The sequence below is a fragment of the Oryctolagus cuniculus genome, chromosome 1 (assembly GCF_051225735.1).
Source record: "Oryctolagus cuniculus isolate XC-2025 breed Fujian yellow rabbit chromosome 1, ASM5122573v1, whole genome shotgun sequence".
Classification (NCBI taxonomy): Eukaryota; Metazoa; Chordata; class Mammalia; order Lagomorpha; family Leporidae; genus Oryctolagus; species Oryctolagus cuniculus.
Window position 1 is genome coordinate 62,505,925 of NC_142867.1, and position 23,684 is coordinate 62,529,608.

The 23,684-nt window shown below is 42.0% G+C and overlaps 1 long non-coding RNA gene across 1 annotated transcript; it reads left to right on the top strand.

Moving 5' to 3' along the window:
- Positions 1-1,148: 1,148 nt before the first annotated feature.
- Positions 1,149-22,744, top strand: LOC149128428 (uncharacterized). The gene is made up of 3 exons (XR_016231842.1): positions 1,149-2,938; positions 3,015-3,084; positions 22,540-22,744. It is a non-coding gene; the product is annotated as an uncharacterized LOC149128428 (long non-coding RNA).
- The last annotated feature ends 940 nt before the right edge of the window (positions 22,745-23,684 follow it).

Genomic DNA, 23,684 nt, shown 5'->3' on the forward strand with positions numbered 1-23,684 from the left:
CTTTAATATTTTGGCTTTTTTATTTTAAAATATTTCAAATATAGGATATGAAAACAAGGACCTAGGAGGGATTCAACGAGATGGTAAATTGTAAATCACTTGGCAGCTACACATAATTAGTTCTCTGTAAATGTGGACTCTGAAGCTGGCCAAAATCACCAGGATATATATGCCTGAGAGTGAAGCAGGAGGTTTGGGCTGGAGTTAGTTAGAAATTTGGGGATCACTTTCTGCTTGCCCAGAGATGGTAACTGAATCTATGAATAAGGCAGTGGTTACCAACCTTGACTACACGTTAAAATCACCCAAGAGTGTAGCAAAAACAGCATTTGGTATTTACAAAACCAGCCCAAATTCTGACTGACTTGGTTTAAGAGTAGCAGTTCACCAGCTTAGCATATATTAGAATCATCTGGATGGCTGGTAAAACACAGACTACTGAGTCCTGTCCAGAAGTTTGTGATTGGGAAGGTATTCGTGGAGCATAAGAATTTGCATGTCTAATAGGTCTCAGCTGATGCTGCTAGTGCAGCTGCTGGAAAGAAACATGAATAAACATGAATGTTCTCATAGCAACAAAAGCATGCTTCTCCCAAGGAGATTTTATCAGGGGGAAATAATAGTTCATTTTCCTAAACTCAGAGCTGAGGGTGAGGACAGATTGATAAGAAAAATCCTAAGACATGAGAAGTGAGTCTTCATAGCCCACACAACCAACTACAGAAATATTTGAGACCAGGAGGCAACTGAATGGCCACTACTTGTACTGTCTTGTTTTGCCCCAACATGGAGAGGTAGAGAGAGAGAGAGAGAGAGAGACAGAGAGAGACAGAGAGAGACAGAGAGAGACCCCCAAAGGAGGAGGGAGTTATCAGTGATTCTCTTCAACAAAAAGTAATATGACTTACATCTTCTTTATACCATTTAAGGAAGGAAATCATTATTTTTCATCTGTAGCAAGCTAAATTTTGCAATTTACAGAGTTCATTTTATTAAATTTAAAACCCAAGACCATTGCTAGCAGTTGTAATTTTTTTCCTTGGCAATCTTATTTATAAATTGGAGGGTGAATAATTGCACTACCAGCACAGGTGGGAACACTCAGGGTCTCCCAATATGAAAACTCAGCACAGCCCTCAGCTGCTACTTTCTTCTGGTTTAACAGATTCACCGGGCTCAGTGGCTCCAGCCACTCAGGGCCTGGACTTTGATGGCACGTGGCCCCTTTCCATCTACTTAAGCCAGACTTCAGTAGCCTGAAAGCTTTGAGCTGCTGGCTGAAGTACTGGTTGGGGTGGTGAAGTCTGGTTAGGGACAAAGGGCTGCTACTTAAGTGTTGTCTTTTCTGTAAGGGCCTGTTTCTCTGCTTTTCTGTCTCTGCCTTCTATAAGAAGCAAGGAATTCCCTGTTGCTTGGTTGTGGGAAAGGCTGCAAAACTAGACAACCAGGTTTAGTTCTGTTTCCTTTCACTCCATTTATAACTCATGCCCAAAACGTCAAGTTATGGGTAACAAACTCAACTTTCTTCTTGCTATGAAAAACAAACTTGGTAGTGAACTAAAATACTTCGGGCTGGTTAAATACTGGAACCTCCTTGCTAGTTAGGTGAAGGTCATTCCTCCTATACTGCTTCTTTTCCTTGGCTGTGTGGGGCTGTTGGAAAACTGGGGACTGGGAGTAGCTCCTAAACCTCACTGGGGGCTAGGGTGGGTGCATTAACCCTGTTCTCGTTAGGGAGGGTGCTCTAGTTCTTGAGTTTTGCGCCCCTGTCATACTACGGGAGCCCAAGATCCAGCAGGGTTCACATATAACATTCAGCAAACCCAGAGAAACCACCTGAAAGTCTGATAGACATGGGTTTACCCTACTTACAGGCATGACTAACGGCAGCTAGCCCGTCATCCACACTGCCTGGCCAGAATGCACAGTGCTAAACAGTGGAGGAGTGAAGGAGCACATTTGGTGGGCAAAACAGCCAAGCGTGTAGCCCAGTGTTCAGACACAGCCACAGCTGTGCTAGGCTTACGTTTGCCCTCCCCACCAGATTCTACTTAAAATGTCTATTCTAGAGTGGGAAGAGGGGGGCTCTCCCGGAGGCCACCCCCAGCATGGAATGCCCCTTTTCATGGAGGAAAGGGCAGCGCTGTGAGCCTTTTCTGTAGTCCCTTGTAACAAGATCGTAAAGGTCGCCTTTTGAAGCTAGCCTCTAACTTCAATATAACCTCAACACCTAGCCCTGGTGTCCTTGATAAGGGAGGATTGTGAGCTGCTTTCTGATCCAGCTGAAGATATCCCACATGAGGGAAGCCACTTATAACCCACCTGACCACATTCACTGGTCTCACAGTTGCATTCTGTCTCAAACCCTCCAATTGCTTTTTCCAGGATGTAAAGGCCATTAGTTTAACTTCCTTGATCCTGCTATTCATTAACTTCCTTCTGGTGACTTGGAATCTGGGAGATCCTCAGGCATTCACTTAAGCTGACTCCAGTTGTCCTGGAATTTAAGGAGAATGAAACAACTTGTCCCTGTGCCTTCTTGTCCACTGTTCATCTCTTTCCTCTTTCTTGGCTCTGCAAGCTCGCAACTCGGCATTTACCGTCTTCACAAGAGAAGCAGCTATGGCTCTTCACTATATACTTCATTAGCTGCAGGCTGTTGAAGTTCTTGGCTGACCTTTTGACTTCAGTTGACTTGTTAGGATCTCTTGCAGCCCAAAGAATCTAGCCTAGATCTGTTCATCAAAATCCTATCTCTAACACCCCTAACAGCTTTCACGTGGTCCCCATAGACTCTCAAGCTCTTCCCATAATTCTTCACTTTCAAGAACCTTTCAGAACACATTTTATGGTAGTGTTTTGCACTGACGTTACTCAGCCTACAGTGGAGAGGTCTCCACTTAATGATATCGACTTTAAGCAACAAGATCCCTGAAAAGTACGTGGGTTGGGGGTGGAACTGGACCTGTAAAGGGGATTTGTGACCTGGATCTTAGACTTTCTCCTTTCCCTAGTCTCAAGTCGCCCTGTCTCCAGGGATTAGAGAAAACCTGACAGAAGAAGAAAGCATAGAACACTTAACAGGTAAAACTTAAATAACCTTCCTGTAGTACTCACACCTGCTTATCTCAAAGGGTTTTTTTTTTTTCTTGAGGTAGATGAGTAGTTCTGTCCTACGACTAGGCTGTATTAAAAAGCTCACAAGTACCTTTCATCACTCATTGACCTAGCGACATTAGATAAGCCCTCCAAAAGAGGTACACAGGTGAGGCTATCTTGCCTCAGTGTAGGATAGGCTTTTCTGATTCAGAGTGTAATGTCTTGATAAAAGTGTGTTAGGATACTATGCTTCCTACCAACTTCTTCGGAGCCTTTAGATGAGTATTTCATGCACCAGATCACCTGCTCATAATGCCAATGAGTACAAGTGGCAGCTGCCACATCTTGGGTTATGAAGGCAGTCAAAAGCTTTAAAGAATCGGGAAAGCTTCTGTAGCAGGGAAGATAATAAGCTCAGAAAGAACTTCCAGATGCAGAGGAAAGTGCCCCCACACAGTCGAGTGCCACAGGTACCTGTAGTCACAAGGATGCCCCTCAAAATGCAGAAGTGCTCAGGGAGTAGACGGTGCTGCTCAACCTAACACTATCAGCAGGTGATATCTAGACATAACATTAAATACCAGAAGAGTTCTTCTCCCTATCTTGTCCATGGTGTTGCCTTAGTCTTATTTTGGGGACTATTTATCCCAGAGAGCTCCCTACACTTGCATGTTCCCAAGTGACATTTCCTGAAGACTCCTCGGATCACCCTGGGATCGTTTATAAGGTTCTAGTGTAACTGGTTCCTTAGCTGCATTCCACTAAGCTTGCACCTGTAGTGCTCAGCTTTATAAAAGCTGAGCAGACTTGACCATCTCCCCTAGGGTAGGGATATGAGATAAGGTAACTTCGTCTTCAACTACCTCACTTGATGCATTGTTACTGAGGATATTAACCCTGTGCTGGAGTTTGAGGGTTTGCATGCCTCATGTGGGCATCAAGAATCCCATCTTTTTGGCTATAGTTGGAGGTGCTAGGAAATCATCCCTAATGGCCATATAAATGTGATTCAGTTGTAATTCAGAAGTAATGCTAGGGGTGTATAATGCAGTCTAAGCAGATCACAAAAATCTCACACAGCCTAGGGGAGCCAAATGAACAAATGTTAACTGAGAGCCAAATGACAAATGTTACCTACTTCCCTGGGTGCTGCTAGACATAAACTGCCTTCACTCATCCCCCACTACCTCTTTAAAATCTCTACCAAACTGAACTCAAACTCAAACTTAAATTCTAAGTAACAAACATGACATTCTGAGGACCAGCAAGCATCTCCTGGTCTTGGCTTTACAAGTGTGTTCATCAGAACAAGAATGGACACGTCATTTTTTCCTCTTACTTTCTCAGAATCTTAAAATGAGCCAGTTCTCTTCCCCAGTCCCTACCTCCCCTCCAAGTTTCAATGGAAACTGTAAGTCTTACAGACAGGGTTTACCTTTTGCACACGTGAAGTCATTGAAAAGTAAAAACAAGTTTAATTGACTATTTGGCTCAGTGTCCTTAAATGAGGAAATCCTTGCAGCTATTCCAGAAGTCAGCTGGTAGGCAGGTTTTTATGAGTAAAAGACAATCCTCAAACATCTAAACCCCTTGTGGGGGAAGAGAAGATATATGGTTCTGATTACATGTCTCTAAGCCACCTGATTCTACTTAGGATAGAAGAAATGACTCCATGACTAGTCTAAAATTCCGGGATGGAAATACCCTGGCCCCTTATCTGAAATTCTGCCCCCTAAAACCAATTACAGCCTGGGAAAGTGTGGTTGCTCTAAAGTCTTGCCTGTTACTTGGAGAAGCTGAAGTTTACCACTCAGCCATAAAGAATGAAGTCTGTCTCTTCCAACAAAATGGATGCAACTGGGAACCATCAGGCTTAGTGAAATAAGCTAGTCTCAAAACATGTCTTCTGATATGTGGCAGTTAATATAGAATACAAAAAGTGTAGGAATAAAAGATACCTTATGATCATCACTTTTAGCCCTTGTTTCATACTTCTGTGGAACTGTCTTTCTACTTGTTGAATACTATGGTTAGTGGTGAATTAGAGATACCTCTTTGCAAAAACTGGGGAGGGGGAAGTAGGGTTGTCTTGGAACTGTACCTATGGAATGCATGAAGTTTATCAAACCTAAAAATGTTACAGAACTGGGGAAAATAAGCCTAGTCACTCCATCTTTTGGATGATACTAGATGGGAAGCAATCCCTTCTAGAACAGAGAAGCAAGGACGACTCAACAGCATGTAAATATTACACAGACGGCCTTTCCATGGTGAAACACCCACATTTCCGGAGTCTTCCCTAATGACTGTTATGCACATAACTTTGAACCCGGTTGTTATGTATTCCTGGTAGGCCAGAGTAAGGGAAAGGGTTTATTGGAAAACCCAGCAGACCGGAGGGGAAGGGGTTGTAGAGAGGTAGGAGGGGAGAGAAGCCAAGAGTGCCACATGTTCAGGAACAGGCCCTTTTAAAACTTTGCCGGAGGGCGGGCAGGAAAGCAGGAGCCGTGAATCCCATTAGGATGGGGGTGGAGCTTGACACTGGTAGTTGGGCCATGTGGCTACCTGGCTTTCAGCAATGGCAGCGGGAGCCAGGGCATAGGATGTAAATCAGGGTGTAAGTCGCGCCATAGATAAAACTGCGTCATTTTCCTAACACTGGTCATTCTAATCAGCTTTCAGAAATGCTTGACTTCTGACTTCATTGAGCTAGAATGGAAAGGAACATATTTAAGCTACTATCTAGATTCTTACATGCCTTTTTTAAGCAGGCTTTTTATTGGCTGCAGGTGATGGCATCAACATCCATAGAAGTTTGATTGCAGGGAGGAGAAAAGGTGTGAGTGTAATGCAGAGGTCAGACATTTTTCCTGATGTTGTGTATTGGTCAGACAAAACTTCCTAACATACTTTCTACAGTGGCCTCCAACGAATGAGTTTCAAAATCACTGTTTGCGCCAGTGCTGTAATGTAGCAAGGTTAAGTCAGTACTTGGGACACCAGCATTCCATATCAGTACTGGTCCTAGTCCTGGCTAATCCACTTCTGATACAACTTTGTTAATGTGCCTGGAAAGGCACTGGATGATGGCCCAAGTACTTGGGCCCCTGCCACCCATCAGAATGGGATAGTTTCTGGTTTCTGGATTCAGCCTGGCCTACATCAGACTATTTTGGAGGAGGAGCTGCTGTTTAGATTGACTGTTAACTAGAAGCATCTGTAAGTCTCCTACACCGTCATAGCTGTCTAATGCTGTGAAACCTTGCCTTATCCTTATCTTTGCCCACAAAGGCAATTTTTGGATTTAGATGAATGCCTTTGAAACTTTGCTTTTTGGTTATTGAAATTGGAACTTGATTCCAAAGACCGGAGAGAAAAGACATGTGTCCTGGTATGTAGTAGTAAATATAGAATACAAAAGTATAGGAATAAGTGTTCATCTCATGATTTGTTTCTAGCGCTAGTTAGACTCTAGAACTGTAGTCTTCCTACTTGTCACTTGTTGACTAATGGTACACTAATCCTGTGATTTCTTACACAAAATTACATTGAAATTCTTCTTACAAAAATTACAAATCAAGCTACATATGCAAAAATTGTCAACTTCTGAAAGTCTCTATCAAAGTCTCTAAACTTCTGTTCCCCAGGTGGAACTCTAACAAACCCATTGTTTAGGGCCAAAAGAAGGGTTTTAGATTCTAGATCTTTTTCTAGAATTGGTCTTATCTTTTGAAGGTAAAGGTAACTGCAGTTGCTATAATCCTAACAAGCATAAGCAAAGTAATAATGTCTGGAAAATCAAGGGACAGTCCTAGGATATCTTATTTAACTCAAATGTTGGACTAGTTTCTTTAACCTGGAATTAGTTACATGTGTATTTTTAAGGCATGTCCCAGTTTTAATCTTGCTATGTCCCAGAAGACCATCTCTTGCCTCTGCCAGTAGCTTGGCTATTTGTCTCCAGTTCTTACCATTCAGTTCCAACTTCATCCCGTCTTACACTTCTGCTTAAAGATGCTGTGAAAACACTAATCCTCTTCTGTTACATAAAACTTGAGTCCTGCACTGGGCCCAACAGACCACACCAACTTAATCACAGTGATAGAGCTTTGTCTACAGAAAACCCTTATAGCTATTGATCCAACTGTAAACCATTAAGATGTAAACAGGTGACAGCTACAGTCAGTTGTGTTTTTCCATGCCTCACTTCTGTTTTTTCTGTGAATTCTATCTGATCACATTGGAGTTCACAGTACCTGCTGACTATGAGAGCTGTCTGATTGCCTAATAAAACTATCATGTGGATACCTGTGTTGGAGATGCTGTTTGGCTAGGTCTCATTTAGCTTAGGCCAAGTTACTTCAGGGACACTTGCTATTGAAGCCTTTGTTAGCTCCTTGGCAGAAATAACTGTTGAAGACTTCATCTTATTGATATGTGAATTCATAGGACAAACCCAGTATTTCATAATATACACATAGTGGGCATGTATCTACTTTGGGCTACTGATGTCATGGTGTAAACTGGGTAGCTTATAAACTACAAGTATGCCTCACAGTTGACATGGAAAAGTCAAAGATCAAAGGAGACGTAGTATCTGGTGAAGGCTTGACTCCTGGCTCAGAAGCAGTAGCATCTTGCTCCATTGTAGGCAGCCCATAAACAAGTCATAGACAAGTCAAGGTCAATCTTGGCTTGTGGAATTCCTGGGATGAGAAAGTCACGTACTCCCAAGTTGAAGGAGGATACACTCTGCTAAAATTAACTGTTTGTGACTGTGTTGCAGAAAGCCTGATAAATTGCTTGCATATGTTAACTTCCGTGTTGCCTTGAGCTGCAGCTGGTTGTGTATAAAACATAGCTAAGATGCTGGAATAAATGAGCCTTGATCAGCCTTGTTGTCTTGGCTCCATTCTCTGCACCCTGTCCCTCTTTTCATTCCCACTCTCTCCTTCAGGTTCCATTCGACTGGTGTGGCAGGCCCATACACTCCATAGATAGGGTCATCACATGGAGACCGGGCATCTTTCTGGGATATGTTTAAGGCCACTATTCTTGTTTGGCTCAGCCATTCATGTCCCAACACCTTCAGTGCTGTGGCCTAGCAGGTAAAGCTGCCACCCTTTAGTGCTGACATCCCATAGTGCCGGTTCAAGTCCTGGCTGCTCCACTTCTGGTCTACTTCTCTTCTATGGCCTAGGAAAGCAGTGGAGGATGGCCCAAGTTCTTGGGCCCCTGCACCCAGGTAGGAGACCCGGAAGAAGCTCCTGGCTTCGGGTCAGCACAGTCTCGGCCATTGCGGCCATCTGAGGAATAAACCAGTGACTGGAAGACTCCCCCACCCCCACCCCACCCCATTTCTCTTTCCAATAAAATTTTCTTAAATCGGACACTAAGCCTCAACATATGAACTATGTGGACACACTCGGATCACAGAAGCATGTGAAAGCATAAATGTGGCAACTACCTACTCAAGAAAGTTGTATGAGTAGTGCCGTCTCACAAGATGCTGCTTGGGATTCCCACGTTCTATGTCAGAGTACCTGAATCCAAGTTCATGTTCTGCTTACAATTCCAGATCTCTTCTAATGTACAACCTGGAAGGTAGATGATGGTTAAAGTGCTTGGGTTCCTGCCACCCACACGGGAGACCTAAACTGAGATTCAGATTCCTGGCTTTGATTTGGCCTAGTGTGGGTTGTTGCAGGTGTTTTGTCTGTGTCAGTGGATGGAAGATGTCTGTCACATGTTACGGGCTTGACCCACAAGGCCCGTGCACTGCTGGGATGGTGGGTGATGGTGCTCTTCAAGAAGAGCTGGAGACAAGTTTTAGTGAACATAGCCACTATACTAATGACCATGCACACTTTTTAAAGGCAGACAGAAGGAGCGTAACTAATTCACGGCAACACTAATTCTATAGGATAGAACCGATATTGGCACTGCTATGCTTCTCCAATCCGCTTGAAGATCATGTAGTTAGGATACCTTTCTAGGTGGTCCCAACAGACCTGGCCCACACCCAAGGAGCAGTCTACCTGGCTGGCAATTACAGAGCCCTTTAACAGGGATAAGGGGTGGGGAAAAGTACCTGGGGCTCCCACTACCTGCAAGCAGTCAGGTTTTGGGGTTCTTCTCGGGAGGCATGGTGTGCCATTTCTCCACCTCCTGTATGGCCAGTGCAGGCAGACTCCCCATCAGGTACAGTATTGCCCACAATGTCTCAAATGAAGTGAATCTTTAAACTTATTAAATCCTTTTTAAAAATCAAATAGCTGAAGGACTCTTGAGTGGAAAAATGTGTTTCCTCTACCCATCAAATAAGAATTCCTCATTTAAGGAAGGATAAAAGTGGAATCAAAGCTCTAAAACTACAAAAATGCAAAGGGGGTTCTGGGTTGGAACATGGGAACTTTATGGGTTGAAGTCAAGGCAAGTGACATGGGGAGTAGAAAGGGCAGATGGAAGAAGCTAATACAATGCATATTAACAAAGTTCTCCAAATATTATCGGGAGGGAGAGGACAAGGGAGAGTAGGCTTACTATGAGGAAATAACTCCCTTGTTTGTAGCTGAGGAAACTAAGACCCTGCAGTAGCAACCTGGGAAAGCTGATGACATAGTTCCAGTCCAAACCTGAAGCACTGAGGATCACAAAAACCAATGGAGTTCCATTCCAAAAGCTATCAGACTCAAGACCCAGGAACTAAAACACTGAATCTTCATGTCTCAGTACAGGAAAAGACTGGTGTCCTGGCTCAAGGCATTCAGTTGCATGGTGTTCCCTCCTAGATATTTTGTTCTTGGGCTTTCAACTAATAGGTGAGGTCCTTCATAGTACTAGAGGAAATCTGCTTGATTCAGTCTATAAATTCAAACACTACTCATCTAGAAACTCAACACTCCAATGTTTGATCAAATGTCTGTGCACACCATGGTCCAGTCAAGATACAGGAGATTAACTTTGGAAAAGCTACTAAAGGACAGACCTGGATAAATCAAGATAAAAATAAAGGCTTCAAGGACCAAATGACTTACAAAGATGCACAAGCCACTGGGATTGGGATAGAGATGACCCAGTACGATGGATTGACCTAGAAAGTGAGACTAGACTCTCCTTTTCTAGTCAGGTGAGGGAGCCTGGAATAAAGGTTAACAAGAAGGAATTAGTGTCATACCCCAGTATTACCAGATGGTGTTACTAGTGTCTTTCATTTCAAATTTGGTGTTCTCTGTATCTTGAAATACTGCCCTGATGCTATGGACAATACTTATCGAAGCTCCAGTGTGCAAACCCTATGTGGAGTCCTATTGAAGAATCTTCAGAGCCAAGTAGGGTGGACATTAAGACTAGCAAACCAAGTCATAATGCTCCTTTAATGGAGCAATTTTCCTATCAGTTGGAAAGTGATATTTCCTACAGATAAACTGCAGTTGCAGCTTGAAATGAGAATATCTGGCCAGTGCATTATTCATTTGGTTTTAATACACAACTTCATTCTTCAAAACTGTTTCTTGAGTAGGAAAGCCTTACTGGCTGTCAAACAATTAAGTCATAGGAATCACATCTCTTGAAAAGAATATTGCAGATTTCTAACTTCCTAGAAACGAAAGCTCTGTTAAGAAAATGGAAAGTACCATTTCTCTGGTGTTTAAGATATAACTTGGCAAACAGGCTGAATAGTCTCGCTGATAACAAGATAGAATATAAAGAATATAAACCTGCTTTACCTCTTAAATGCTGGAAGTCAAGAATCGCACCATGCCTTTTTTTTTTTGACAGGCAGAGTTAGTGAGAGAAAGATCTTCCTTCCGTCGGTTCACCCCAAGTGGCCGCTATAGCCAGTGCGTTGCAGCCGGCGTGCTGCGTCGAGCCAAAGCCAGGAGGCAGGTGCTTCCTCCTGGTCTCCCATGTGGGTGTAGGGCCCAAGGACCTGGGCCATCCTCCACTGCCTTCCTGGGCCATGGCAGAGAGCTGGACTGGAAGAGGAGCAACCGGGACAGAATCCAGAGCCCCAACCAGTACGAGAACCCAGTGTGCCAGCACCACAGGTGGAGGGATTAGCCTAGTGAGCCACGGGCCGGCCACCATGCATTTTCTAGTATCATGTGTGCTGAAAGTTACAGAGCGTCATCATTGTCTTCCACGTTAACATGTTTCCTGATAAGTTTAAATTTTGCCCCTATCTGGAATATCTATTGGCTGATTTATTTAGCTCAGATAGCACTAGTGTATGAACTATAAAATCTCACTGAATCTTAGATTCTTTCTATTCCTAATTCTGAACACTGATGTGAAGGTTTATTGACAACCTAGCTATAGGCTATGGTCTACCATAAAGAATCCAATGTACAAGACCAGGAACTATCGTGTGTGAATACACTGTTGCTTAAAAGCACAGATAATGAGTGTTATGTCCTCATTGGAGACCACTTTGTTCACACTTCCACAAGTTCTAGATAACCTTAAGCTAACCAGCAATATATACCTTGGGAGAAGAATGTTGCACTCCAGATTTGCATATAGCTTTTTCTAAAGCCTACACTGGGAAAAACTAGGCTTATGGCAAGGTTTTTAAGAATTGAAAACTACTTCAAACCAGTAAAATTGAGATTCTATATGCTCTAATGAAACATGAGCCTATCTTTTTATTCTAGCTTCCTAAATACACTAGGGACTAGAAATCAAAGAGCAATTAGACTCAAACCTAATACACTTTGCTTTCCTTGGGATATTACACAAACAATATTCATAGGTCTTGGCAAGAGATGCTTGCTTAATTATAAAAGGGATCATTAAGTGATCCAATTATTATAACACTATCTCTCATTCCTCCCAGTCAGATGAATAAATAAAATGGGTCATTATTGGAGATTGGATTACAGCCTTTCATAATATCAGATAATACCAACTGTCCCTTGAAACATAAGCTTTGTTCCAAACTAGAATATATATCCTTGTTTTTAAACCTACCTCCAGGGGCTCAATCACATTTTACATCAAACTGTAAAATTATCACAGTCTAAGTCCTTAATACATGTGGAGTTGCCTTTTTTTTTTTTTTTAGAGTAAGGTAGAGATCCAACTGTCTACATGTGGATGCTTGCCAAATACTTATTGAAAAAGACCTGTTTCCATTACTTAAGAGTTAAGATAAATGTGGGATAAATGTTATACAAAACTGATTTACTGTGAAATTGCGGATATGTGAGAATGTACCTGGACTCAGGATTCTGTGACAAAGTTCTTAGATCTAAACTTAAGATGACAGGAAATGGATGCAAAGATCACTGCAATGTGTACATCTTAGCCTCATCCTTCACAACCATTCAGATACCTGCAGGAGCAAAGTGTCCTAAGGCCTTCATAGCTGTGGGTCTTCCCAATGACAAGATCATAGACTGCTAAATATCCTGTCCTAAATGCTTCTATAAAGCTAAGTAAACTTAATACTAGGTTAAAGCCTATTGTGTCTTCTGAGCATACAAATCCAAACTCATGACCAATGCTAGTCACTATTGCTCTGTTCCAATATTCCTTTTGATGGCCTCAACTCTGTAAGGTCTCTTATAAAAAGTTTATCATGGGACTTCACTGCCATAGTTACATTATCTACTGTCAATGATTCATGTGCACTTCAGTCTCTTCAGCGCCAATGAGAGTTAAATGAATGCTAGAATGATGAGCCCATAGCACCAAACAATGGTATTTCCTCTACCCACAAAACAAATCTTATAGCCTCTTAGGAGAAATAGATTTGGGGGAAGAAATCTCATTGGATAACTAAGTAGTCTTGAGACTATGAAGAGAGGCATGGAGAAACTTTAAGACTTACTTTAAAGAGTTAGATGTAGAGACACAGGTCTTCCACTTATTGGTTCATTCCCCAAGTGGGCTTAACAGCCGGAGCTGAGCCTATCTAAAGCCAGGAGATTCTTGTTCTCCCACACATGCAGGGGCCCAAAGACTTGGCCCATCTTCTGCTTTCCCAAGCTATAGCAGAGCAGGATCAGAGAGGAGTAGATGGGACTAGAACCAGCACCCATATGGGAGGCTAGTGAATCAGAGTTCTGAGTCTGTACAACGTTAAGTAGGCACTGTCTATTCCAATGAAATGGAGAAACAAAACCCAAATTCTTAGTTCCTTTTGCATTATCTCCCCATGCTGTGTTTGTCTTCTGTCTCAAGCCAAAGCTATGCCACATAAACTTAAAAGTCATTCTCTAGCCCAACATGCTCCAGTGTCTTCCCAAACTTTTCTTTGTTTTCCTGTAATATGGTATCTCCTGGAATGGACTTTTGGGGGAAAGAGCTATTAGCTATGCTCAACAACTTTAGTTCAGACTCAATGTGACCCTCACACCCATTGAAGTGTTTGGTAGCATCTTTAAGCCCACTTGCTTTCCCCTGTTTCTAATGGGCCCTCCTGAGATTTCTCCATACTTGAATTGTCTATGCAATAAACTCAGTACTAAAGAACACGAAAAATATACCTGTAATGGCCTAAAATCTTAATATATCATTCACTACACTCCAGGGATATTGTTTGAATAGGAAGCATTGAAGTAATTTTTGACGCTCAAGTTTGTAACTATACTAGACCCTTAGAACAAAGGCAGATTAACATGAGAAAAGAACACTTCACGTAACATTAGAAACTTCAATGAAAGGTAACTCGGGACTTGGTGTTCTAGTATCTTCAAAAAACATTCTCAGAAATAAGACAAACTTGCTACAGACTCCCAAGGCTGGGGGACTTGGAAGGTAAATATGGGAAGAAACTAATAGAGTAATTTTTAAACTCCCCTGGTGCCTTCTGTGGGCTGATAAATTACCCTACACTGGAGACCACTTAATTCCTAACTCGAACTAGCAAGTAAGGACAACAAAGAAAACCCTCCACTTGTCTAGCTCAAAGTTTAAGATTTAGGGGGCAACATATCCTGGTTTCCTTCAGTTTTACAGTATATACGAAATAAGCTCAAAACCCCTTATAGGAACACTAAGCCCTTGACTACAATATAAATCTAAAATGTTATCTCAACTATTTAAAAAAAAAAAAACTTAGACTTGCATCTATGACCTACATTGAATCTGTTTAAAAACTGAAACTAAAATCAAAGCTTTGTCACCAAGGTTGGGAAGAGACCATCGGCTACAAGTGTCCTAAACTGAAGGCTTAGTTTTGGGCTGCAAACTTCACTTCAGGAAATCTAAGATATTTGCCAAGAGTAGATTCAAAAGCTGATGGTAGGGTAGCTTCAGGAGACAGAATTGGACCTCCATGGAGAAATGAGATCCTGAGGACTGAGACTGGTCCCCACAATAAAAAAAAAAAAGCTGAGTGGTTGAAGGACTAGAATTCCTGACTTACAGGATGTGTTTGCTTTCCCTAAGAATCTAGAACTTCCTATAAGCTTTGTACCTCCGAAGGCCAAGAGGTTGATCATACATACCACATACCTTCTTCTCCCAACTGGTATGGAAAGGAACAGGGTAGAATAAAAATCTTGAAACAGGTGAGGGGGTAATTCTGTATCCACAGCCAGAATTTTGAAAACAAACAAGCTTTTATAGAAGAAAGCTGCTGTTGCAACCCAGATCTCTGTCTGCTGGTCCAAAGTTGTTCCTAGTCTATATATATCTTCCTTCTAAAGCATTGCAGTGAGTATATATGAACTCCAAGGAACCAGCTCTACCCTTAGGTTGCGCTTTGAACTTGGATTGCTACAGGGGACTTTGATCCTAGGTCCCTCAAATTTATCTGCACTCAAACTGCCATCTAGAGTGGGAAAAGGCTTGCTGAGTGCATGTTGAGATATGAGTTATGTGGTTCTCATTGCTTTTCAAAAAGATTTGAGATAATCTCATAAAGCAGGTGTTCGCTCTTCTCACAGTAGGTTTTGAACATACAGCTCAACTTTTCTATGGAACTTCCTATAATTGCCAAGATGGGCCTTTCCAGGAGCAGATATTAAGATGGAACTGGACATGCATGAGGGTTTGGAATGAAATGACCATGATGAAACATTAGAGGGGAACTCTGAGGAGGATGACAGAACCATGAAATTGCAATGCAGGTCTGACTTTGGGGAAGAAAGAATTTAAGAAAGCTCTAGACTTCAATGTATTTCTGAAGGTTTGTTTTGTTTTTAAAGATTTACTTACTTGAAAGTCAGTTACACAGAGGAGAGTCGGAGGTCTTCATCCACTGGTTTACTCCCCAGTTGGCTACAACAGCTGGAGTTGCACCAGTCCAAAGCCAGGAGCTTCTTCCTGGTCTCCCATGCTGGTGAATGGGCCCAAAGACTTCAGCCATCTACTGCTTTCCCAAGCCATAGAGCTGGATTGGAAGCGGAGTGGCTGGGACTCAAACCAGCACCCATATGGGATGCCGGCGCATTAGACGGCAGCTTTACCCGCTATGCCATGGCACCAGCCCCTGAAGTTTTTGACAAGGTAAACAGTCCTTGAGCCACAGTTAACCCATGGGTATAGTACCTTTATTATTAGACTTTAATTGCAATGGAAGCATTATATTAATGAATGATTGCAATGCTAAGGGAAGCGGAGCCTAGGCAACACCATCTCTTAAGGCTGCTGGTCGTATGTTCCCTGTAATTGGAAATAGAAGGCATGTTTCTTGGGCATTATAACCCATTTTTGGATATCACATATCTCCAGACTTGGAGCTTTCCCTCTTTTAGCTCCCACGATCCTCCCTTTCTAAGGGGAAACTTAGAGGATTGGTGGGATATGAATTACAAAGCCTTTGTCTCTGAAAACATCTTGGATAAAATGCTTATCCTCTCCCTCCACTACTCAATGTCTTTCTGTCTTGACTATTACCATTGTGAATTACAGTGGCTTACCTTGTGGAGTGACCAACACCTTAATTCCCGAGAAGAATGAACCTCTAATAAACACTGACTTTGGGGGAATCTGCATAGGTATGCCCATAGTCACAATGGGGCAAAGGAGGACCAAAAAGCATCTAAGTGTTATGCAAATGTGCTACAGAAGCCATGTAATATCTTTCTCTGCATCTATCCTATAAAGGCAACCGTATCCCTTTCTGATAGTTAGGGAAAACTACTCCTGCCATTATGGCAACTCCTCACTTGTTGGTCTCTGGGCACAGTAGCCTAAAGTATCATAACTTTAACTCATTACTCCATTACTCATTGGGACCCCTGTTGTATCTGGCCAGACTGAGCCTCCTCCGGAAACCAGGACCCAACACTTCAGAGCCAATAGTTGCAGGAACAAAGAAGTCTCAACAGACCACTAGGAATGACTATATGGGAGATACTGTTTCTCCCTGATTGGTTCCTTGCTTATTTGCTTAACTGGAGACCCAGTACCATATTAATCTCTGAACCTGTACAAAATATCTTAGAGAATGGTGGAATGAGAAGGCCATGCCAAGATGGCCACTGGCAAGCGAGTGTCGCTCAGAAATGGCTTCAAAATCCACCTGACAACAGAGCCTGCCTGGCAACAGGCTGATTGGTTAGGGCATAAACTGCCCCTTGACCAGATTGGCTGCCTCAGCTATATAAGCTGCTGTACCAACTGAAATAAATGAGTCTGTGGGTTACTCACCTCTGGCCTGCTTTCACCTGACTCCTGGGGTCTGTGTGGTGGCTCCACCTCTTGCCCCCAACACACTCCTCTCAGAATGAATCCACAGCAACACCTGGTGCCCAATGTGACAGCATGTCGGACTTGACGAGGTCCCCCCTCTCAGAACGAATCCACAGCAACATTAGAGGATCCTGTTCTGTTTCAGTGAAGTGTTGCTTCTGAACTGCTCTAGTTGTATGTGGTATTAGTATTTTGTTTTGCTACAACATGAGACCAGGTGTTTCTGGTAGGCAAGATAATGTGATGCTATCAACGGCTCTCATGGTCACAACTGCTATCCTATATATCATTTGCAGTGAAGCATGTCCACTCCTGTTCCCTGTAGACTGGACATTCTAGAAAGTCATCAGAGTAGTTCTGGCCAAGGCTCTGAAGACCAAGGCACAAAACATACCCAGAATAAGTGTACATATAATGAGGAGTGCAAACCACTTCTCTTCCAGAATAGAAGCCAAAGGTAGTCAACTTGTCACAAAGTGGCTTCCACTGATAGTTATTGTCAATTGGCAGAATCCTTTCATCTGCTTGGTGGCTTAGTATCTGTCCTGGTAGATGCTTACTATGGATACAAAAATCTTTACAACTTGGGCCGCTTATGTCCATCTTTAATTCCCTCTCAGATCTTGTTACTAACCTTCTAGCCCTATCCCCTGACTAGATAGCAGCCATTGGCCACTAGGAAAAAAGCAGATTATCTCCTACAAGAAGTAGATAACTAAATACACCAAATGGAAAGACTTCTCCACTATCTTAAGGCCACCCCATAAGTGTCTATAATGTGCCTGGTGTTCACTTGAGGCCATGGCCTGCAAGATCTTAGTTTTTCTTCCAGTTGTTATGTGACTATTCTATATGACCACTGATGTACTGAGGAAGGAGTACAGACACAAATATTGTAGATTACCTGAGTCTGGGCTATTTGCTAATGCAACTTATGCCCTTGGCTCTACAGAGTACAGAGTTTTAGTCTTTTTTTTTTTTTTTTTAGTTAGTGATGTTTTTATTACAGGTCCTCTTCTAAAGGTTTTATTAATACAAGCTTAATAAATACAGCTTTTAGGAATATAGTGTTTCTCCCTCCCCTCATTCCCACCCTTCAACCCCCACTCCTATCCACCTCCTACTCCCTCTCCCATTCCATTTTCCATTAAGGTTCGTTTTTTAATTCACTTATATACAGAAGACTAGTCCCAGTGATCAATTTCTGTTCACAATCGATCATAATGATAGGACTAAAACCAAAGGGATCACATAAACAAGAATAGTGTCTGCAAATACTAGCTGATAGAATCAAAAAGGGAGAGAATGATCCATCATGGGAAGTGAGATACACAGCAGACCCATAGAATGGCAGATATCCTAAATAGCACTCTGGCCTCAGAATCAGCCCTTAAGGCATGTGGACCCGGCTGAAAAGCCCACGAGAGTATTTCGGGCATGGAAAGCCAAGACACTCTGGGGGGAAAAAAAAACCTAAATGAAAGATCTCTGCGAGTGAGATCCCAGTGGAAAGAACGGGTCATCAAAGGAGGTACCTTTCTCTGAAGGGAGGAGAGAACTTCCACTTTGACCATGGCCTTGTCTAAAAATTATCAGAGTCGGAGAACTCAGGGGGCTTCCATAGCCTTGGCAGCTCATGACAAGAGCCTGGGGTGATTACTGATGCCATAAACAAGAGTGTCAAATTGTTAAGTCCACAACAGGAGTCACTGTGCACTTACTCCTCATGTAGGATCTTTGTCCTTAGTGTGCTGTACATTGAGATTTAATGCTATAACTAGCACTCAAACAGTATTTTTCACTTTAGGTTTCTGTGTGGGAGCAAACTGTTAATCTTAATGTATGCTAAACTGATCTTCTGTATATAAAGAGAATCGAAAATGGAAAAAAAAACCAACTCTATACTAAAACTTCCACTGTGTACCCACACAGACACAAAGTATAAAGTACTGTTTGAAGACAGGTTTTACCATTAATTCTCATAGTATACCTCATTAAGGACAGAGGTCCAACATGGGGAGTAAGTGCACAGTGATTCCTGTTGATTTAATAATTAACACTCTTATTTTTTACATCCTTGATCACCCGAGGCTCTTGGCATGAGCTATATAGGGCTTAATCTTAACTATTTTCTTATAGACTAACCAAAGCTGTTCAGTTTTTTTTTTCCCCTGGGCAAGGGGCCGAGCTTTATTGAGGCAACCCCATTCCCGTTTCCCTTGTCCACAGTGATTGGCAAATAGGCGGATGTTAAAAAAAGCTTCCCACACCCATAGAGCTGTTCAGTTTTATGATCCAATGAGTAAGAACCTTAATCACAATGGAAATGTCTATGTGCATTGTCACATAGTGCCCACGACTAAAATGCCAGCATCTGCTTCTTAATTTCTACTATAGACTACATAGCCTAGCTCAAATGCCATGAGTTCTATACTAGGTCTCTTCTCACTACTGGCACCTCCAATACCTGAATTTTCCAGATCCTAAGCCTTAAGTGGCAATGATGCTTGCATTCCACCTGAACCTGCTCAAGAAATGTTTCCTACTCTAGGCCCACTCAAAGCTGGAAGCCTTCTACGGTTTAGTTATATGAGCCAAAGCAGCATTCTTGTGAAAATTCTTTAATACAAAATATCCCCAGGCATTTTGCTTTCTTGGGTAGTAGATGCAAAATGGATATCTTCTGGTAGTAACTTTCAGATATAAGCTCTAACCCTTGGAAACACAAACAACTGAAGTGGTAGGTCCCTAAGTATTTAGAATCTGTCTTCCCCCTTGAGTACATGTCTTACAAAGACCTCCATTTTACAAATACCTCCTTGTTCATTCTACCCAATCAATGTGATATTAATGAGTCACTGACTTTGATTACCATTGGTTCATAAGTTAGTACTCTCATGGCACACAGAAGAGTTGCCCTGGGAGCTAATATTATATGGGTACTACTCTTCTATCTCATGCAAATAAAAAGCACTTCTCATACTTTCATAATCAAAATGAGAATTTTCCAAACTACCATGAGTTCAGGAAGCTATCTATTTTGGTGATGAAGGGCAATGTCTAAGAACCTCATAATACTTAGTGTAATTCTAGGTGATGGGAGAAATGACCACTGAGTGACTCTGGAACCAGGACATATAAAAGTTCTCTCTAACTGCCTACTGCAAGAAGTCTATCTGTAGTAGAGTCCCTACTTTAGCAGACCATGCTTCTTTTAACTTCTAGATATTGAAGTAAACTTGTACTGTTTTGATTCACCTCAGTGCCTTGTTCTCTTCCACAGATCATAGTTACGCAAGGTAAATGGGCATAAGTACTTTGGGGGAAAAAAACAGATATGATTAGTGGGTTTTGTTTTTGTTTTTCAGGGTCTTCCTACTTATGGATCTAAAGACTTCTTAGAGGACTTCTGGATCCAAAAGTTGGCATGTGTTTGGGAACTGAGCAAGAGATGGTGACTAGCGTGACCATCCTCAGGCTACTAATCCATTCTTTGTGAGATAGTATGCAGAGCTTTGACTGTCTGATTTCTCACTTGAGACTTGATATCCCATTAACCATCATCACAACTCCCTTTAGGTCAAGCCTCTTGGTTCTACTGACCCTGAAAGTTCTTCTAGTAACTGTATTCTTCTGACTTCAGAAAATAACTAGATTGACTTAATGGTGTCGCAACATTCGTACGAACATGTTTTCTGGGTCTTCCATCCCTATGGTAAATACCTAATGCAACGGCCTCTTTCCTTCTATTTCCTCTACCTTCTTCCATAATACCCTTGGAATTCTTGCTTTGAGCTTTATCCATCACTAGTTTTTAAGAACCACCATGAGTAAGTATCTTGCATTTCCTATGGTCCTTGCCAGGGAAATGGGACATAGCATTTAAGTGCTAGCCACAGTTCTTTCTCATCCAGTCTTATATTCCAGTCCCCTTGATCAGGAATCTTCAATATGTAATACAAGTTCTGTTTACACCAGTACATGCTATAAATTCTTAACCATTCTTTTTTTTTAAACTTTTATTTAATGAATATAAATTTCCAAAGTACGGCTTATGGATTACAATGGCTTCCCCCCATAACGTCCCTCCCACCCGCAACCCTCCCCTTTCCCACTCCCTCCCACTCCCTCTCCCCTTCCATTCACATGAGGATTCATTTTTGATTCTCCTAATATACAGAAGATCAGTTTAGCATACATTAAGTAAAGATTTCAACAGTTTGCTCCCACACAGAAACATAAAGTGAAAAATAATAGATGATTTTTTTAAATGATCAGATCAGACCTATTGTCATGTTTAATCCCAGTGAGAGTCAAGTTGGGAATTGATAATTTCTTTTTTTTTTTTTCAGAAGATCAGTTTAGTATACATTAAGTAAAGATTTCAACAGTTTGCACCCCCATAGAAACACAAAGCGAAATATACTGTTTGAGTACTCGTTATAGCATTAAGCCTCAATGTACAGCACATTAAGGACAGAAATCCTACATGAGGAGTAAGTGCACAGTGACTCCTGTTGTTGACTTTACCAATTGACACTCCTGTCGATGGCATCAGTAATCTCCCTATGCACCAGACATGAGTTTCCAAGGCTATGGAAGCCTTTTGAGTTCTCTGACTCTTATCTTGTTTAGACAAGGTTATAGTCAAAGTGGAGGTTCTCTCCTCCCTTCAGAGAAAGGTACCTCCTTCTTTGAAGACCTGTTCTTTCCACTGGGATCTCACTCAGATCTTTCATTTAGGTTTTTTTTGTTTGTTTTTGCCAGAGTGTCTTGGCTTTCCATGCCTGAAATACTCTCATGGGCTTTTCAGCCAGATCCGAATGCCTTTAGGGCTGATTCTGAGGCCAGAGTGCTGTTTAGGATATCTGCCATTCTATGAGCCTGCTGAGTATCTCGCTTTCCATGTTGGATCACTCTCCCCTTTATTTATTCTATAGGTTAGTATTAGCAGGTACTAGACTTGTTTATGTGCTCCCTTTTGACTCTTAATCCTTTCATTATGATCAATTGTGAACTGAAATTGATCACTTGGAATAGTGAGATGGCATTGGTACATGCCACCTTGATGGGATTGAATTGGAATCCCCTGGCACGTTCCTAACTCTACCATTTGGGGCAAGTCAGCTTGAGCATGTCCCAAATTGTACATCTCTTCCCTCTCTTATTCCCACTCATGTTTAACAGGGATCACATTTCAGTTAAATTTCAACACTTAAGAATAACTGTATTAATTACAGAATTAAACCAGTCGTATTAAGTAGAACAGACAAAAAAACTACTAAGAGGGATAATGTATTAAGTTCATTAACAGTCAGGGCTATGCTGATCAAGTCACCGTTTCTCATAGTGTTGATTTCACTTCAGGAGGTTTCCTTTTTGGTGTTCAGTCAGTTGTCACCGATCAGGGAGAACATATGGTATTTGTCCCTTTGGGACTGGCTTATTTCACTCAGCATGATGTGTTCCAGATTCCTCCATTTTGTTGCAAATGACTGGATTTCGTTGTTTCTTACTGCGGTATAGTATTCTAAAGAGTATATATCCCATAATTTCTTTATCCAGTCTACCACTGATGGGCATTTAGGTTGGTTCCAGGTCTTGGCTATTGTGAATTGTGCTGCAATAAACACTAGGGTGCAGACTGCTTTTTTGTTTGCCAATTTAAATTCCTTTGGGTAAATTCCAAGGAGTGGGATGGCTGGGTCGAACGGTAGGGTTATCTTCAGGTTTCTGAGGAATCTCCAGACTGACTTCCATAGTGGCTTGACCAGTTTGCATTCCCACCAACAGTGCGTGCTGGTTTGAGTCCCAGCCACTCCGCTTCCAATCCAGCTCTCTATGGCTTGGGAAAGCAGTAGATGGCTGAAGTCTTTGGGCCCATTCACCAGCATGGGAGACCAGGAAGAGGCTCCTGGCTTTGGACTGGTGCAACTCCAGCTGTTGTAGCCAACTGGGGTGTGAACCAGTGGATGAAGACCTCCGACTCTCCTCTGTGTAACTGACTTTCAAGTAAGTAAATCTTTAAAAACAAAACAAACCTTCAGAAATACATTGAAGTCTAGAGCTTTCTTAAATTCTTTCTTCCCCAAAGTCAGACCTGCATTGCAATTTCATGGTTCTGTCATCTCAATTTGATGCAATCCCAAATGTTAATTTTGGCTTTGACTGCCTGTGCCACTGGGGTCTTTTCCAAGAAGTCTTTACCTATATCTATACCTATATCTTGCAGGGTTCTCCAATGTTCTCTAATTTGATGGTGTCATGTCAGATTTAAGTCTTTAATCCATGTTGAGTGGATCTTTGTGTAAGGTAGGGGTCTTGCTTCCTTATGCTTCTGCACGTGGAAATCCAGTTTTCCCAGCACCATTTATTGAATAAGTGTTCTATCTTGCAGGGATGGGCCTACCCATGTCCTTGTCATACTGGGTCACTGGTTGGGAACAGCTTCTGAGAAATATGGCCTCAGCAGGAGTGTGGTGATAGCCTAAGCTGCTGCCATCTAAAACCAATTGCTATAGGAGATCTGGGAGGTTCCCCTAAGGATTGTGACATCAACCCTCATGGCTTCTTTTGTGCTCCCTTTACCTATTATGCTTCGGTAGCTAACTTAATGCATCTTGGTTGCATCCAAATGTCAAGTTTTTGTGTTAAAATGTTGGAATATTCTATAACCAGCTTGATACAAACTGAACACACTCTGGACAGTGAAGGCAAGATTCACTCATATGCTAAGCTGAATCCACCTAGGTCACAATTTGTTTAACTCTTCTAGTGCCCTCTCCCTTAGCTCTAAAGGCTTCTGCTTGAAGGAGGATAGTAACGTCTCTATAGCTGTTTCTTGAAATAGTCAAACTGATATAATTATGTACTTCTGAATCACTTCAGAGGTAATCTTTCTTCTTGGGCCTGTTCCATGAGATACCCCAGGAGCCAAA